The sequence below is a fragment of the Camelus dromedarius genome, chromosome 28, assembly GCF_036321535.1.
Source record: "Camelus dromedarius isolate mCamDro1 chromosome 28, mCamDro1.pat, whole genome shotgun sequence".
Taxonomy (NCBI): domain Eukaryota; kingdom Metazoa; phylum Chordata; class Mammalia; order Artiodactyla; family Camelidae; genus Camelus; species Camelus dromedarius.
The window spans coordinates 4819268-4838024 of NC_087463.1; the positions used below are offsets into that span (position 1 = coordinate 4819268).

At 50.1% G+C, this 18757-nt stretch overlaps 1 protein-coding gene across 5 annotated transcripts in view; it reads left to right on the top strand.

The window, feature by feature from the left end:
- The first annotated feature begins 1978 nt into the window (after positions 1-1978).
- The window catches only part of SETBP1 (SET binding protein 1), a 358959-nt gene continuing 342180 nt past the window's right edge, over positions 1979-18757 (top strand). For 3 of the 5 annotated variants that reach the window (XM_064480304.1, XM_064480310.1, XM_064480307.1), the window contains exon 1: positions 1979-2170. The gene's annotated coding sequence lies outside the window, so the exon portion shown is untranslated. Of the gene's footprint in view, positions 2171-2376; positions 2479-2642; positions 2809-18757 lie in introns of those variants that run through there. The other 2 variants (XM_064480306.1, XM_064480305.1) reach the window with 2 other exon arrangements.

Consider the following 18757-nt stretch of genomic DNA (forward strand, 5'->3'; position numbering starts at 1 on the left):
CATATGCGCTGCTGATCTCTTACCAGTTAGGCACTAACATTGCTCCAGTATAAAGGATAACAGAAAACCTATTGAAACATCGCTCGAACAGAGGTCTTGCGGTGATGAGTAACACAGGAAAAGTTTTTGGCCAATCAATATTCCTCTGAAAAAAAGAAGACAGTGCTCAGAAGCAGAGTGCACCTGACCCAGGGCATGGACCCGGATGGGAGTTAGGGGGTTCTCAGAGCCAGTCGCGCTTGCCGCGTTTCACTGCGGCATCCCTCTGAGACGAGTGATGAGAGAGAAGACGTTCGGTGCGAGTTCACACCAGGGCTGACTCAGGTCTTCAGTGGCTGATGCGGTTGGCTGGGGTCATTCCCAGTCAGTACCAAACCCCCCTCAATCCAAAGCCCAGAAACTTTCACATAAAACATGGTAGACAAGAGTCCTCTCTGAAACTGAGTTTTGAGTAAACTCTACCCGAGGTCTTCAAGCAAAACCATTTGCAAACCTTCCTGAATCGGTGTCTGTCCTATATTGTCCTCTAACGTAGACCTGTTCCAGAGGGGTTCCCTTTCTCAGTTGCCTGGGGTTGCGGCTGAGTGACCTGAAAACGTCCCCCATTGCAGCCCCAATACAAACACTCAAAGAGATTAAAATATCACCGTATTTTGTATAAGCTGAAGACATTCCAGTCTATTCTTTCCACCAACCTGGATAGGGAACTGCAAGCCGACGAGCATTTGTCATCTCTCCGTGTCTTTCCCCTCATCAACAGTCCAATTTTTGTGAATAATGAGAAAATGCACAAAAGCATCTGAATGCATACATGTCGCTTAACAAAAAAATAACTCCCTGAAATGTAATTACCAGATTGAAAAAAAAATGCACCCAATTTCAGAGCCTATCACATCTCGCGCCTCGGCGCGCAGCTCCCCCCAACACTGCTCCTGTTGGGTCAGATAGTGGCAGTGTTGAGCCCGGGAGCCGGCGCCGAGCCCGCGGCGGTCCCCGCGGCCGCCCAGTCTCGGCGGCGGACTCTGGCGCGCAGAAGCCACTGGGCCGCGAGGGCGCTGCGGGGCGGGAGGGGCGCGAGGGGCGCGAGGGCAGCGAAGGGCCCCGATCCGCCCCCACGAACTGTTTTCCTTCTGCCCCCGCACGAGCCCCACTCCCTCCAATTGATAGAAATTCACCAGGGGAGGGTGAAGGGAGAGGGAGGTCGCTTGCCGGTTACTGGCTGTGTCTCCGCCGGCTCAAGTCGGGGAAACGGCCCCCGGTCAGTTGCGCCAGCGGTGTGGGCACCCGCGCCCCCGCCGAGGCCGACAGCGGGGTGGCGGTCCCCGCTCGGCTCCGCCGCGCGGCCGCTCCGATCCTCCCCCTCCCCCGCCCGCGCCCTCCCCCTTCCTTTCACTAGGACTCCGGGACTCGGGAGAGGGCGCGGGAGGCAGCCACACGGGCCCGACCCCACTCCAGCGCTCGCGGGGTACACGGGCGGGTGGCGAGGGGACGCGGCGGGGGCGCGGGGCGGGCGCGGCCATGGAGCGGCGGCGGCGGCGGCGGCGGCAGCACTAGCGACCGCGGGCGGACGAGCGGGCGGGCAGGCAGGGCCGCCCGGCGCCGCGGACCGAACTGCACAGCTCAGCAAAAGCGCCCTCGCCCTCCGCGCGCCGCCTCCTGCGAGCCCAAACCCAGCAACATTTTTTAAGGCTCCAATCCATCCTTTGAAGAAAAGAAAAAAAAATAGCATTGATTGGAGAGACGGGGATATATATAATTTGGGGGGGGTGCTCCTGCTAAAATTAGCCGGGCTCGCGGCGCGCGGTGCGCGAGTGTGTGCGTGCGGGCGTGTGTGTGTGAGTGTGATTACTCCAGGACTCCTCGGGCTCCGGAGACGCCATTTTCCCCCTTGGTATCTCTCTCCGTAAATCGGTGGCGCGGCGGAGGCGGCCGCGCCGGGCGGGAAGCGCGGGGCCGGCCGGGGCGCCCGCCGCTCGCCTCCGCCTCCGCGCGCCCGGGGGCCCCGTCGCCCCCCGAGCGAGGGCGGCCCGCCCGCGGCGGCTCGCCGAGTGACAGATGCTCATCGCCATGGAGTTGCCGCAGCAGCACCTTCGGGGGCTCGGGCGAGCGACAGGAGCCGGGATCTGAGCGAGCGCCGGGGCCAGCGGAGCCGGAGGTCTCCGGGACGTGGGTGAGCACGCGCGGCGACCTTGGCCCGGGAGCCCGTCGCCCAGCCTCTCCCGCCGCGCCGCGGGCCCCCGCACAGCTGGGGCCCGGGGCGGTGTATGTTCCCTGCATGCAAAAGTTAACGTTCTCTCGCCAGGGCTTTGACTTTGCACCGGGCGGGAAGTGGGGAGACGGGGCCGAAGGGGCGGGATGCGGGTCCCGGCGAGGCTGCCGAGGATGGGCGCGATTCCGGGCCGCCGGCGGTGAGCGGCGATGCTGGCTGATTTGGAGTGGCTCGTTGGTGGCGGCGATGGTGGCAGCGTCGGGCTGGAGGTCTGGGACCTTATTGAGTTTGGCCTAATCTGACCCCCCCCGGCCCTCCCCCTCCCCCCGCGTTTTGCACCCTCCCTCGGTCCGGCGGCCGGCTGCCGGGGCTGGCGGGTTTGGCGTTGGTGGAGTGGACTCGGGAGGGGGAGGGGGTAGGGAAAGGGGTGGGAAGGCGGCAGGATATTTTTTTCCTCTCTCTCTTTGTAACTTGCAGGTTAAGTGGAGCTAGAGAGCTACATTGTATCTAGTTGGATTTTTTAAGGGGGGGAATGTATCAGAATCTAACGTGTCGTTAATAGAAAGAAGAACAGGGAAGAAGTGGTCCAGCCGGCGAAGGTTGGTGTGTGCTTGTGTCGTGGCTCTGTGTTAGTCTTTTTCTTAAAATTTTAATCAATGGATCTGAATCTCTTTCTCGTGCTCTCCGGTTTGGGTACTCTGAAAAGACAGGAATTCCCTTAAAAGCAGACGAATGCCTTTTTTGAAAGCACGCATTGTGTGTGTTTCTAGAGGAGTCGTGGGCTTGGGAGTTAACGACAGGCTTCCCCGCTCGGTGCTTTCCAGTGGGAAATAACTCCTGAAAGGGAACCCTTCAGTATCGATTTATTGTTTTTGTCTTTCAAACCATTATCTTCTTTGACTAAAATACTGTCCGAGAAGTTCCACAGAGACAAAGTCGGGTAAACTGGACTGGGCAGATCCGTAGCAAGATGGTGATAATGCTGGTGGTGTTTTTTGGTGTCTGTTTGTGATGGAAGCATTGTTGGGTAATAGCAATTTCTGATCGGTAGAGCATGCTGGCTCTACAAAAATAAGTAACTACCGAAATGCTGTCTTCCAGTCTCCATCCCCTACACGCTGCAAACACCCCTCCTCCCACGACCCACACCAGTTACAATTCTGAAATAGGATCCAACTGGAAATATTTTCTTTGGAGATTGGAAAGTTGTGCAGTTGGAAGTAGGAGATGAGGCTAGAGGTACTGGGGTGTGGGAAGGGGGTGGTCTTACTGCCCCGTGATGCTGCGTTTATCCTTTATGTGTGTCTCTGTGGGTTCTGAGGGTGTGTGTGTTGGTCTAAGAGGACTGTTGAGGGAAGGATTTCCGATTTGTTCCGCTTCAAATAAACTGTCTTGATAATCTCATGGTTGACATCTAATGCTAAACGGCCAATTTGTGTGTCTCTTTTCCCTGCAGAAGCTCTCCTCCAAAAGGGCAGTTTATTTTGGAATTCTACCACAGCTACTTTCCCTTCCAAACCTCCCTCTCCCCTCCGCCACTATCCACACCTTTTATCCTAAAGTTAGTTGGAATCCATGGTCTTTATGGAAATACTAGTATTACTTGTTTTTCTCTTAATTTTTGTTTTATTCTCTTCTTTTTTATGTCTTTACTCTTCGTCCTGTTTCTCTTCTTTTCCTGTAGATTTGTGCAAAAAGCTAACTTAATAAAGTTGCTTTTGCTCTATGGCAGCCCTACCCCATTACCCTCCTGTGGTTTTCACAGGTAAATCTCATGTGCCTGTCTGAACCCATCCTCATCTGCAAAACTTGTGCGTGTGTGTGCGCGCGCGCGTGCGCGCGTGCACGCGTGTGTATTTTGGAGGGGCAGGAGTCGGCTAGGAAAGAGGGACGTGGAGAGGAAGGGTGTTGTTCTATGCAGGCCACATCTGCAGCACTGGGGCCAGCCCCGGACGGTCTGGGAGAGTTTCCTTCACACACCCCAGTTGAATGTTGTCTGGCAGGGATGGGGAGGCGGGGCCAACTGGCCAGGGGCGTGTGAAGGAGGAGAAAGTTTGTAGCACTTTAAAATGTAGCCAGTTTACAATCGCAGGTCCCTCCCTCCCCCTTTCTCCTGCTTTCTGTGGCTTCCACTATCCCAAGACTCCAGGAGGGAGGTGCGATCTATTTTGCCCTTACTTAGAAGTCCCAGGTTTCAGTCAAGTTGAAGATGCACTATTTTCCTCTAAATTTAATTGCAATTGCCTGCTACCAAAAAAGGGCATTAGAGCAGATCAGAAGAGTATAGTTAAACACAGAATATTTGCAAACTTCAGGGAATGTAGCTTGAGAAGACAGGAGACCAGGTACTCAGAAAGTTCCGCTTTGCGCACCATCTCCCCTCCCCCCATTAAGAAAAAAATGTCTTAAGTCTTGGGAAGTTGAATTGGTGTTAGAGCCAGGCTGGGGGAGCTGCTAGCCACTACAGTAACCTGAGCTGGGCTGGGGGGGAGGAGGTGGTGAGCAAATACATTCGGGAGCCAGAGGAGGGAAACAGACTTGTCTCTCTCAGCAGAGAAAACAGACGTGTCGCTGGAATAAAAAAACTGGAGGTGGGGGAGGGGTTGGCTGGTAGTGAACAGAAGGGTTAGTGGCTGAGAAGCAGTGATGTGGTTAGGAAGGGGGCCACTTATAGCTTGGGAGAAACTATTTAACCGCCTTGTATGTTCATGAATGGGCTAGGCAAGTGGAGGTGTCATCGACTCTTTTGTGTATTAACATCAGAACATCCCATAGGAAGGCACTGCTGGCAGACCCAGTTCTGGGGAAGCCTAGGGGTGTCCCTGAGTGAACCAAGGAGCCCCTTTGGTGCCACAAGGGCTTCTGGTCCTCTCTGTGCATAATTCATGGGAAGCTACTTTGTAAATCACCTGACCTAAATGAGGAATGGGGGTGGGGTGGGGAAACAGTGCTTGGAATCTTTGTAGAAAATGTAGTTGAAAATGGTCACTGATGAGAGGCAGGAGTTGCTGAAGAAGAAATAAGTAGGTAGGCACTTTCCCCGGATTCCTGACTTCATTTCTGCTGTTATCTTGACTTTCAATTCCATTAGGAACCAAATCAATAGTTCTCTGACACAAAAACGTACCCCTAGAATAGGAAGAGTTTTTTCAACCTGGTCATTATTTTTCTTTGTACTTCGGTCTCTGCTCTGAAGCTTCTATGTGATGTGGAGGAAGATGAGAAGTGGCTGGCTGGATGGGACGTCTTTTCTGGATTCTTATAGAGACACTGCAGCTTGGCTGGGCCTCGGCCTCCCAGAATGCCAGTTTTTCCTTTGGAGACTTGAAGTTTTAATTGAAACCAGAAAGCCATTGAAAGTGGACCTGGCCAAATGAAACTTTGTTTTCTCTGCTGCTCAGGAATGGGAAATAAATGATTTTTGGCTGATGGCATTTCAAGTTGCTTCAGTTTTGCTCCTGCCAGAAGAATGGGGTAAATTGTTATTAACACGTTAGCATTGTCAGGAGTTAGCTGCAGGGATGCTGTTACTGAGTTTGCTCAGGGCCGTCTAGTGGGGGTGGGGTGGGGGCAGGAGGCTGCTCTCGTCCTGGAAGGGTAGCCGCACTGCTCTGAGAAAAGGAAGCCTCACAGGGTCCTTGCTGCACATCACGGGGCTTGGTCCTTGGGTTCCTCTGAAGCAGGGAACGAGACAGTCCCATTCCGCTGATGTCCTCTGGCATCCACCGAAACGGGGTGACCTTCCCCAGATGTTCTGGGCCAGGATTAAGTGAGGAACAACCGTCAGACCTGTTGCCATAGGTCGGAGCTTCCCTTTGGACTGTTTCTAAAGGAAACCCTGGTGTTTCACAAACTCGTCATAAAGTTGCAGACACTCTGGGCAGCCAAATGCTTGATAAGTGCAGAAAAGTAAACACCAAGATGCCCACAGAGCGTACTGCTTCAAGAACACAAGGGAAGGATGCCAACCTACATTCTTGTTTGGCTCTGAGCGTTTATTCCCATTTTCACTTAGTCTTCTGCTAGATTCTTCTGTCCCCTTAGACACACCAGTTGGGGCTGTTGCCCCAAGTGTTGGGGGAAACTGGTGACCTTAGATGACTGAGTCAAAGTTACTGGCTCTTAGAGCAGCTTCCCTTTCAGCGTTGGTTTTTTACCCCCTTAGAGGGTATCCTCTAAGGTTGAAGAAACATTGTGTTTTTTTTTTTTTTTTAAATAACCTTTGGCGTAAAAACCCACAGTTCACTTCCTATGCAGTTCAGAGCAAATGATGCCAGGGTCAAATGGACAGCATGAGCATCCCCTAAGTGCACAGAATCCTTTGGGAGGAAGCAGCCACCCCTCCCCCAGGAGCTGGTGATGAATTGTGAGCAGCAGACCCATGAGGAATACTTACAGGCAAAGCCAGCGGGGCTGACCCCCCAGGCAGGCAGAGGCTTCCCCCTTTCCCAGTGCTGGGGAGTCATAGGGGGTGAATGGTGAGCAGGTAAGAGTTTCAGAACTTTGCCAGCTTGGAAAAATGTTTCTCTGACCCAATTTGTCTCTTCCCATCAAAACATACTCCTTTTTATATGCATGGTATTTTGTTCTTTTCAGAAGTATCTTGACACCACATCTTCCCCGCCTTGATTTTTCTAAGGAGGGAGGCTAGACAGGCATTTTATCCCCATTCAGAAGATGAGACCATTGATGTGCTGACTTGCTGAAATGATACAAGTTGGCGGCCCACCTGGGACCAGACGGCTGTGTTGCCATGTGAAGAGCACCACACCTGAAGTGTGGACCCTGTCCCTACTACTCCCCAGCTGAATGTCCCTGGACACATTGTTCGACCTCTCTGAGCCTCCATAAACGAATCAGTAATACAGGGATGGAGACACTTACCCGGCCTACTTCATGGGGCTTCTGGGATTAAATAACACCAGCTAATTTCTGTAATTGAACTCGGAGAGGATTTCCATGGTGTCTGGAATTATTGTCATCACAGCCCAGGAGATTAGTAACCTCTTGGTATGACCAGAAATGCCTGCAGGGGCCCTTTGCATTTTACGACAGTCAGGGAATAATTGTTTTCTACTCTCAAGTTGACCAAAGGGAAAACGTGTGTACAGTGTGTGTATTTTAAGTAAGTTGAATGACTGGATGCCTACTGTGTGTATGCACCCAAGACTTAAGAGTCTCAGATAGTATCCAGTTTGGACTCAAGGATGCACTGATGCTCTGAAGACTCTTCCGGTTGAGAAAGAGAAGGAGAAAAGGAAAAAGGCATGGCGACACACAGAGAGGGGAGGTGAGGGGTAGCGAGTGCAAGGGGGAGGGTTTCCGTCAGGGAACGACGGTGGCTGAGCAGTGACATTCAGGACAGAATTTGTACCCTCTCTGAAGACTGGAACTGATAGCAAGCTTGCACCTCTCCTGGCAGACCCAGCACGTTCTGCAGAATCAGGGAAGTCCTCCCCGGACCATTTGCTCCTGACTCTTCCGTACTGAGCCTTTTTCTCTGTCCCATGGTTCCTGGCTCTCCCCGCCCAGCAGCCTGCCCCGGGCACCTTGCCATGTTCTCATTTTGTGTAGTGCACGCTGGCCTCTGGTTTCTTTGCTGATCCTGGGCACTCTGTCCACTCGTGCCCCTCCACGATCTGCTCGTTCCGTGTCACCACCTCCTCTCTGGAAGATGTCCCGATTGGCCCCTCTTAGCCACAGTGTCTGCCTCTTAGGACATCCGGCCAGCTCTCCACTCTTCACTCCCTTCTCCAGAGTACTTCGGGACTAATGCACTTGCCGGGCATCTGGGTCCTCCAGGCTGTGAGTCCTTGAAGGAAGGGGCCAGGTTTGCCCCCACAAAGCCGTGCTTATGAATGACTTCTGTCGCATGAATGAATCAGGGAATTTGTGCGGAGACAGAATATTAAAAGTGAATGTCCTCTAAGAGGTAACACTAAAGCCCTGCACGGTGACCCACCCCAGCGAGGCCCTCGCAGATACAGTGAATAATAACCACTTATGTTGATGGCTTTGTATACTTTTGGCTATCTTTCGGGGCAATCGCCCGCTCTCAGCTTCTTCCTCCAAGCCCAGGGGTTAACGATGCTTTACCGCGTGCACATCCTATCCATCACTGATTCATCCGTTCATCCATTCAATCATCAAATCTTTATTAAGTGCCTGCTGGAGCCTCGTCACCACTAGCACACACAGCTCTTAACTTTCCCTGAAAATTCCAGTGGCATTTTTTTTTTTTTTTTTGTCCAGCACACTCATTTTGGCATTTAACCACGCAGTCTTTGTTACTTAAGTCCCAGTGCTTCCCACTCCTCGGTGACTAAGTGAGCGCGGCTGCAGTGGGAGAGAAGACTGAGTAGAGAAGTGAGCTCAGAGGGCAAGCTCCAGGGACAGGCTCCTGAGAGGCAGGCAGGGGCCGGGCTGGCCCCTCGTCAGCACGCGGGGCAGGACGAGGTGCCCGGCCTTCCTGCTTTTTAGCTCGGGTCACGGTCAGGAGTAAGAGTGTGGGCTGCTGTGGCGGGAGGGTCCCTTCTGAAACTCTTGTGACTATAGGTTAAAGTGTCCCCAGGATTTTCAGAGGTTTCTGAAAGCTCAAATCTCCTCCATCCCAAAGACTGTCCAAGCCACTCCCACTGAGGGTTGGTCAACTTCGCCAAGTGTTTGCTGTGGCTGAGAGTTACAGGAGGGGGACTCGGACCTGGAGAAGCTCCCTGGTGAAGACAGGGAAAGGAGAGGAGGGGCTGGTGATGGAAGCGTGAGGAAACACCATTGTGAATGATGTGGGAGGAAGAAAAGGGCTGATCTGTACATCTTCTTTCGAAAACTGGTCTCCTTTGGTACAATAACTGAGTTGGGACAAGGGAAACCAAGCAAGCAAAGGCGGGTTCTGGAAAGTCTCGACTACATCCTCTGTCTGGGCTTCCCTACTGCTTCCTATGACCAGAAGGCACTTGGAATCTCTGCTGTGTTACTGCATGGCCCTCATGGATCTCGGGGGCTGGACATTGTTTTCTCGTGTAGGTACTGCTGGGCATGAGGGCGGGGGCCATGCTTGTGCTCCTGGGATGTCCCCTAGTCCCCTCTGCAGAGCCTGCCCTTCCATGGTTTGTGATCTGTAACGATTGGTGCGGTGGTGTGTGTGCATTTAGAGATGGAAGGTAGTGACCCACGTTCGTCCAAAGCCAGCGGCCTCTGTGATTTGGGTTGGGGTGGGATCAGGAAAGTTGGGCTTTGACCTGAGGCCCTGAGAACATTCCACAGGCACTCTGAATCCCCTAGGAGCACACTGCTTGGGTATTTAGGAAGCGCGAGCCTCTACAAGTTACTGAGGTACTGCAATTACTTTTACTCTAGAACTTGGGATAGGAAAAAAAAAAAAAGGCAAGTAAGACAATTAGGCCTAACTAGGTAAAAAAAAAAAAAAAAAAAAAAAGCTCAATTTCTTCATTATTCCTTTCATCAGCCAAAGATTTGCGGTTCTGTCAGTGGAAGGAAGCTGCCTGGGGTTTGAACTTGGGCCTGGAAAGATGTGAACAGCGGAGACGCTGGATTTGATGAATCCAGTGGAGTAGAATGAGAACTGTCATCAGAAGCGGTTGGGGCACAGTTGTTGTGCTTGTAGCAAGATAGCGCAATCTGGGTGGCAAGTCTCTTGCAGTTTTTGGTTCGTATTTCTGTGACCTATTGTTATATGAGCAATGAGAGCTTTGATTTTGTTTTTTAAAGTATTGACTCATAATGGTGACTAAAAAGGATGATTTGATGTGAAAGCCCTCTGGGCCTTCTCTCTGCTCATTATTTTGTTCTCCAGAGCTCGATTACAGTCGGGTTTTGGATCCGCAAATGTTTATTAAGGTCTCACTCAGCATTGCAGCCTGTGCCATTGTTCTTGGCACCACTGGGCCAGAGAGGTCAGGAGTGAGATGTGGCTTTTGCCCTTGGAGAATGGACAGTGTATATCTGGAGAGACAGGCTTAGCTCAAATGGAAAGCATCAGTCTGCAGCCAAAGTGGGAGCATGATCTAAGTGGAATTATGCTATTCGAGTGATCAGGACGAGAGAGCCATCAGGGAAGGCTTCAAGGAGGATGTGGTTTCGGGTTTGATGGTGGAACTAGAATAAGGGGAAATTCTTGGTGGGACCCAGGAGCAGAGATGGGACAAAGTTTGAATGTGAATTTGGAATTGCCACAAGGAAACGAATGCTCATCACAAACATGTACTCCATCTGGCAGGAGCAGGGAGGCCCTGGTGCGGAGGGCCCTGCTGGCTGACTTAGAGGCACAGGGCACAGAGCAGGCGTCTTGCTGGTCTGAGGTCTTCAGGCAACAGTGAGAAGGACGAAAGCCAGGACCCAGTCTCAGCTGCCCAGTTGGGCCCAGTCTTAGCTGCCCAGAGTTTTCCTTCAGACCCTTCAACTTTTCAACCTTCTGCTTCAACAAATGTCGTTTGCTTGTTAACATTTAACCATGAATGTGATAGACATTGATGGATGCCGTGGGGACCCCAAGAGATGGACGGGTGGTTATCTCTGTTCTCAGTCTGATGGAAGGCTCCCTAAGAACTCATGAAAACCAGTGAAGGAGCAGCAGAGGACAGTGGTGTAGGGCTCAGTAACTGAACTCCCATGGGAGCACAGGGAAGGCCGGTGTCTCCAGTGGTTGGACAGAACAGAGAGAGTGTCATGGGGCAGGTGGGACTTGGGTTGAGTCCTGAACAATGGGATGGCCTGGAGTAGGTACAGGACAGTGGGGAAGATATTCTCCTTGAGAATCTAGAAACAGAAAGGGGACCGCTTCCCAGAGAATCTAGAAACAGAAAGGGGACCGCTTCTCTGTGGGGTATCAGTCAGCCAAACAGATGTGATGGGGTCCTGCGAGGAACTGGCCAAGGCTACATCTGCCCTGAGCTGAGATGGCAGGCAAGACTGGAGTTTTCAGAGCGTGAGGAGAGTAGGTGTGCGGAGCATAGGGTGTGCCAGTCAGAGGACTTCCACACACCACACTCAAGAGAACCCTGACGTCTGACTGTCCTGTCATCCGTCAGCCCTCTCAGCCACCAGCTCTTCAGTCTGGAGTTCAAAAGATGCATCTTTAGGACAAAAATTATATCTACATATTTATTTTATTTCTTTTCCCCACAATTGAACATTTATTTATTTAGCTTTTGTTCGCAACTATAAATTACAATTACTAGGACACCTGCAGTGCAGTTCTTTCTGGTGTGTTCTACTAAAGAAAAAGCAAACACATCTTAGGTCAGTTTAAAAGAAATCACAGTACTTTTTAGTGTCATTTGCCAAAGGGGGGGTAAAGTCTTGGACCCACTCCTTGGGAATCAATCAATGTCAAGTAACCATAAAAATATTCAGCCATTTCCCAGGTGTTCATGGAGTAGGTTCACGTGTGGTCCCGGGCAGAGCATGAGAGTTCTTCTTTCAGAATGGGGCTCAGCCACCCAGGAAACAAAAATGCTCTATGATACGGGTCCTCAGTTCCAGGAGGTTAGTGCATAACAGGAGACAGACATATACAAATTCCAGTAACAATGCAATATTTAAATGACAGTTCAAGACAGCTGAAGAACAAATGTCATAAAGGACAGGAAATGGAGCCGGTGTTTGGTTCTCTGGTATGCCTTCGTAGCAGAAGCACAAACACGTTAAGTGTCAGGTTACACTTCAGGTTCAAATGACAATGAACAAGGTTGTTGCCGAATCAGCTGGTTGAGAAGTCAAGGAATTTGAAGTAAGGCTGAGCAGGTAGTGCGGTCAAAGTTAAGGGACCTTGAATGAAAGACTAGGGAGTTTATCATCTGTCGATTGTCCAGTTTAGCCCCAGTGCCTTCAGGGAGGTGTATCATTTTCACCCCCAGTTCCCACATGGCGTGGTCGAGGATCCGCGTTCAAGTGACAACTAATGCTGGGTATTTAAAGACTGATGGCATTATGGTTCAATGGAAAGCAAATGCCATTTGAAGTCAGACAGAACTACCTCTGTGATTTCAACAGATTTCTCAGCTTCAGTTTTCTTATCTGTAAAATGGGCACATCTCTGGGTTAAATCAAAGAATAAACTCAAGGGGAGGGTATAGCTCAGTGGTCAAATGCCTGCTTAGCATGCACAAGGTCCTGGGTTCAAGCCCTAGTACCTCCATTAAAAATAAATAAACCTGATTATCCATTCAAATAAACTTAAAAAAATAATAAAAACATTAAAAAAGGAATAAACTTAAGGTATCTGTTTTATACTAGATCCCTGTTCAAAGTTAGGGTCCTTTTCCTTACCATGTAGCTCTCTCTAATCTACTTGGACAGGAAATATTGTGATCACAGTTACTTCTTACAGGTCAATCCTGCATATTTAATTTATTTAGATACTATTCTACATCTATTATTTACTTTTTCTCTTGTAAGAGTCTGTGAAGAGACTAGGAGGGCAGAGGAGAAAACTGACGCCCAGAGATTTTAAGGGATATGGCAAGTCAGATGGCAGACTGGCTTTAGAGCTCATATCTGTAGAAGTAGCTGGGGGAGCGTTTGATTAAAAGCTGGCATCACTTTGAATTTAGAGACATCATGATGTAAAAATAAACGCACAGGCTTTGGGATCATAGAAGCCTGAATTTGATTGCGGATCTGGCACAGGTAGCAAATTATTAGCCTCCCTGGGGCGTAATTCCCACATCTGTAAAATGAGGACAGGTCTTCTGCATCACAGGGCTGTTGTCTGGACTAAACTGATAATGCCTGTCAGGGCCATTTTTTGTGTTTAACCCCCTCTCTCACTACAAGTATGGGCTTTTCTTGACTACATGAAGAAATGCAGGGGATGGGCAATGTGCCAAAGCCAAAGCTCCCCCTGCAAATCTGAGGACTGGTCCAGTCTGTGCTGTTGAGACCTTTCCCTGGGGGCCCATGACCCAAGGCTCAGGGTGTTGTGCTGTGTTATTGGTTCCCAGAGGATGCACTGTTTGTGCAGCTAGAGCTGGAACCGTTGGTTAACAGTGTGCTCAGCCTCAGGCCTCAGAAGTTTGATCCTGTGTCTCTCTCTATCACGGACATCCCTGAGCGCAGGGACTGATCCTCAGTTTTGTGTTAGGCTCAATCAGGCAGAGCTGCAGAGCCAGTAAACCTATCAAGAGGTATAAGGTGTCAGCTCTGTCTTTGAAGGGCTTCTGGTTGCGAGTTGAGGAGAGAATGTTCAGCACCTGAGGATGTCAGAGCTACAGACGAAGACGGGGAGACCCAGGGAGAACAAGGAACTACTCTCCCAGTGGCAGAGCAGGGAACTGAATCGGAATTCACGACTGAGCTAAGCCTTGCTTCCTCCACAGCACAAACTAGGAACAAGAAGAAAGCAACCTCAGGCAGCATTAAAGCACTCAAGTCAACAGGCTTATATGTCCTTCCCACTGTGCGGGGAGATGGAAAAGGTCGGTCTGCAACCCCCAGCCCTCAGTCTTTACTTGGGGTCTGTGAAGACAAGGCAGTATTTGGCCAAATGCTAGCGTGGATATGAGACTAGGAGAATAAATCAAATTTACCAAAAAGTTTTAAATTCCCACTCAGGAGATCACAACGTGATCTTTCCTAAGTATCTCATTTAATCTCAATTACTTCTCAAAACAACCCTTGAGGTAAGATTATTACCCAATTTCCAAATGAAACCTGAACAGCTTAAATCTATTTTCCAAGAACACAATTTCTAAGTGGGGAGGAGAAGTTAAGTAATCTAAACTTGTGACATCAAATCGGCGCTAATTCCATTACTCTTTTCAAGGGGAGACATGACATGGACACTCCCTGTTGGACACTCGCTGAGTGTGATCATTGTGCTCTGAACTGTGGAAGAGACCCGCTTAAAACCCAGCCCCTTTCCTATGGAGTTCTTGATCTGGTGGGAGACAAAAGTGGTGCATGGAACATTGCAATACAGCTTTCCGGATGCTGGGGTAGCAGAATGCCCAGGGAGGTGAAAACAAGACCATCTGTGAGCGTGTGTGAGTGTGTGTGTGCACACGTGTACACACAAGGGCGAAAGGAGGAGAAGGAAGGTCCAGCCAGTCTTCCTGAAGGAGGTGCAACTCGATCCAATTCTTGAAGAATGACTTAGAGGCAACCAGGTGGAGAAAGGAGAAAGGGCAGGCCAGCTGGAAGAATTAGCAGGGAATCGTATGAAGTGATGCAAGTCAGTGGGATCTGGGGAGAGCTGCAGCTCAGGAGATGCTGCTGGGGAATGTGGTGGGTGCAGTACCTGGGGAAACGCTGCTTGGAGGAGGTGAACTGTGGTCAGGAAGGTACCACACAGGTGAGTAGTACAAAAAAGCCATTGAGTCTGATCTTCATTCTTTGCTGGAGAACACTGGAGTGTTTGCAGGGTCAGAGAGCCACGTGCTGAGCTGCGTTTACCCTCGCTGATTGCGAGCTGGTAAGGACTGGGATGCTGGATCACTTTATCTGTGTTTATGGAGCATTTATTGTGGGTGTCTCTGCAGTACGTGGGGTTTCAGAGACACATCACTCAGAGTCATGGGCACCGGCGTCAGATGGCACCTGGCTGGTCTTGGACACAGCCTCTCATTCGGCGTTGACTCAGTGGATAATTTGGAGTGTTCCCCATGGATCAGGAGCTGTGCTGGGCTCTGGGGCCCCATGGTGAGCTAAGGAAACGGCACTAATTCCATTACAGCTCCCGCCCTCAAGGGCTCACCATCTAGTGGGAGAGGCAGAGTCGAAACCAAGAGCAGTACAAGCATTAATTATAAAATATAGTGAGTGCTAGGAGGGAGCACTCTGGTCTGGTTTATGATGCTCAGGAAGTGCCATTTGACTTGGGCCTGAGCGATGAAGAGGCGTTGGCTCAAGGAGGCAGAAGAGGAGCCCAGAGCATGGAAAGTCCCCCAAGAGGAAAAAGCCACTTTTGACTCCCTGCCTAAACACCTTCGAAGGCGTATGGGAGGATGGATGCTCAAGCACCCCCGAAACCAAAGTCAGACAGCGAGAAGAGATTCTTATCACTGTAGCCGATGAGCCTAGGTTGAAAGTACAGTCACCTCCCTGTCTGTAGTCAGATAGGCTGTGCACCATCCTTTTACGTTGCTTGTCCGCCAACATCAGAACCTCACAATTTCCATCAACTAGAATAATAGGCAGTCATCAGGTCTACTGCACGGGCAACTTTAGTAAAACAACTAGAGACGGTCTCCTTCTAAAACCATTATGCACATTCTAGGCGTCTACAGCTTTCAGAAGACGAAGGGGCCAGGCTGGAGGTGGGAGGTTTGGGAAGAGTGGCAGCGGGCATTGACTTCTGGGCAGAGACGTTCCCTCAAGGAAGTTCTGAGGTGGACATGAAGAGTCTGAGACGGTGCACAGTGTGGACTTCAGCTGTTCAGAGTTGCAAAGAATCTGACAGAAGGATCCCCCTTCAGTCAAGCAAAACAGTAGTAAATCGGGTCTGTAAATGCTTCACACCCTCTTCTCCAGATTTATTCTAAAGCCCTGATTTGTTAAGTTTGCCGATTCCTGTGGTATCAACACTCCTCCCATAGCTGATTTTCGGCTTACCAACTCGATACCATTGAGAGTGGAGCTGGGAAGAGAGCCACGTGGGTCGACTTCAGCACAGCACTGTTCCCGTTCACTGGGAACTGAGGTGACCAGATGACTGATAACAGCAATTGCTCTGAGAGGAGGACTTGCCTGACTTCATGATGGATGGAAGGTAGAGTCAGAAGCAGTCCAGTGCTTTGTCTGTAGACCAGGACTGCCCTGCATGACTTTTTCCTCAGTAGAGTGTGGATGAAGAGAGAATCTGGCACAAGACCTCAGCGGAGAAAACACTCAGAACAAGGAGAAAGGAGCAGCACCGTGATAATTACTTACTACAACAGCAAAATAAGAATTTTAGGGAGCTGCTAGACACCTGCAACAGGAAAAAGCACAGCCCCCATGGAGCAGGAGCACATAGCAACAAGAACGGGGGTGTGCAGAGATGAAAAGGCATCAGAATTGGCTGAAAGAAGGTGAATAAATTGCAGAAAGATTGCGGGGATACAAAGTGTGCCATTGTGAAATTAAAAGTCCATAAGGATGTCAATAGAGGCAGAGGAAGGATGTAAAACAGAATTAAATGGGTGCTATGGACGCTAGATTTGGGAATGCTCTCCCACACTACAAAATAAAGAAATAAAAACAGTGAGAGAGAAAATGAAAGAAATGGAGAACAGAGATGAGAGCTTTAAACTGAGGTGACAGAAAAAATTAGAAAGACGCCAGAACTATTGAATACAAGAAAATAACTAACAGAAACCATCGAAGGGAACAGTTCTGAACTAGAAATAACTCGCACTGCAGACGCAGGAAGCTCCTTGTGCTCCAGGAAAGGTAACAGGAGTGAGATCCATTCCGTCTACTCATTTTGTCACTAATAAAATTCTGTTATAATGAAAAAATATCTTCAGTTAGAACCCCAGCAAACAAGCTGCCTATCAAGCAAGCAAAACCAGGCTGGCCCTCGTTTTCTCTCCTGTTACTTCAGATGCTGGAAGACACCCTACAGGGTTCTGAGGGGGAAAAGGTTCTGACTTGAGCATGATCCGGTCAGCTGTGTCTTCTAGGTGTAGAGACGAGAGAGGTGCCCAGGCTCTTGGGATCTGCAGAGTGTGGACACGGCTGCGGATGAGGAGTTGAGGGGAGTTTGGGAAAGGTCAAGGATGAGGCAGCAAAGCTCTCCTGCATGTTTGCCTTCAGGACAATGAGGTGTGTGTGTTACTAACCAAGAGAATTATAAGGAGCATGTAGTTCCATTAGGAAAAAAAAGGATGGAAAAAAGCTAAAAACCGTGACCTAATGAGGAAGATTAGAAAGATGCTTTTCTCCGTTTTGTTGAGGAGACACCAAGGCTGAAAGAGGGCTCATGAGGGCTCCTAAGAGGCAGAACTAGGTCCAGAACCCACGTCTTTTTTTTTTTTTAATTTAATTTAATTTTAAATTATTTTTTAATTGATTCATAGTCAATTTACAATATGGTGTCAATTTCTGGCATACAGCACAATTTTTCAGTCATACATGAATATACATATATTCATTTTCATATAATTATTATTTTTTAATTGAGGTGTAGTCAGTTACAAGGTGTCAGTTTCTGGTGCAGGGTCCACGTCTTTGGACTCCTGTGGTACCCGCCAAGGGCCGGGTCAGTTTCACCACGTGCGCCTTTGGAAAGCAGTGGTCAGGGTGATGGTGGCTTTTTGCAGGGGCACTGGAAGCAAGGTAGCTGGGAGAGGTGGGTGATGCTGGGAAGCCCAGTCCAAGGCGGTTGGTTTATTTCTTGATTCCGTCGACCAGCATGCCTTGAGTGTCCAGTGTGCACTGGGTGCTGCGCTAGCCATTGGGGTTGCGTAGACGAATAAAGTGCAGCTGATGCCTATTCTAAAGAGACTAGGCATAAAACTGTAAGGAGGAATTCCCTTTAAACACAGAATAACAGTGCTCTTTGCTCAAGGCAGTTGCTAGGGGTAAGCACATGGTGCCGGCAAAACCTAAGTCCATCAAAAGGCAGCGTGCTAGGCTTCACTCCTGGGGCCGTAGGTGGGGGTTGAGAATTTGCCTTTCCCCCAAGTCCTTGGGATTAGTCAGGGTTCCCCCAGTGCCGCCGGTGGAGAATGTGCTTTATTATTTTTTTATATATTTTTTGAGGGGGAAGTAACTAGGTTTTCATTTATTTATTTATGTGGAGGGATAGGGGATTGAACCCAGGACCTCGTGCATGCTAAGCATGTGCTCTACCACTGAGCTCTACCTTCCCCCCTGAGAATGTGCTTTAGATTAGGAAAAATTCTTCTATCTCACAGATTTGAAGGGGAGAGAGGAGGTTCTCCCTGGGACACCTTTGGGTCATGAAGCACGTTCAGCCAAGCAGGGTTCCCCTGGACCCAGAGACAGATAATTCTGTAGGTTGTCCCATAGGTCTGTGGCTGTGCAGGGTGGATTACGAAGTCTTGAGGATGGAAGAGACCTTGGTCCGACTCCATTCATTGCTGGGATAAGTGTGGAGTAAGGGACTCAGGATGACTGACGTCTGGCATCCCACTGTCTGGGAAAGGCAGAGCCAGGACCTACTAGGAGTCATTTGCCAAGCAGATTTTACTATTTCTATCCTGCCCACCCCAAGTCCTGCAGACAGCCACAGAAGGGTTAATTTTTGTCGGCCTGGAGGCCTGAGCCAGCACAGAGTGTCCATTGTGCGCTGCCCCCCTTGGAGGAGTCCTGGCCGCTGCTGTGTGACAAGGCACAGGGTTGGTTTTCACCTTGCGTGGGCTGCCCCTCCTCTGTGAGCGCATGCGTGATCGCGCACGTGTGCTCCCGGGCGCCGGGGCAGTGGGTCCACCGCTACCAGAGGACTCGCAGCGGTCACCCAGATGCACCAAAAAAAATGTAGCTTGTGAACCTGGGGTGGCAGGTACGCGCTGGGAGAAAGGCAAAAGGAGAACAGGAGCTCTGTGTGCTGGGGAAGTAAACAGACGGGTTAGGTTTCTTTGCCTT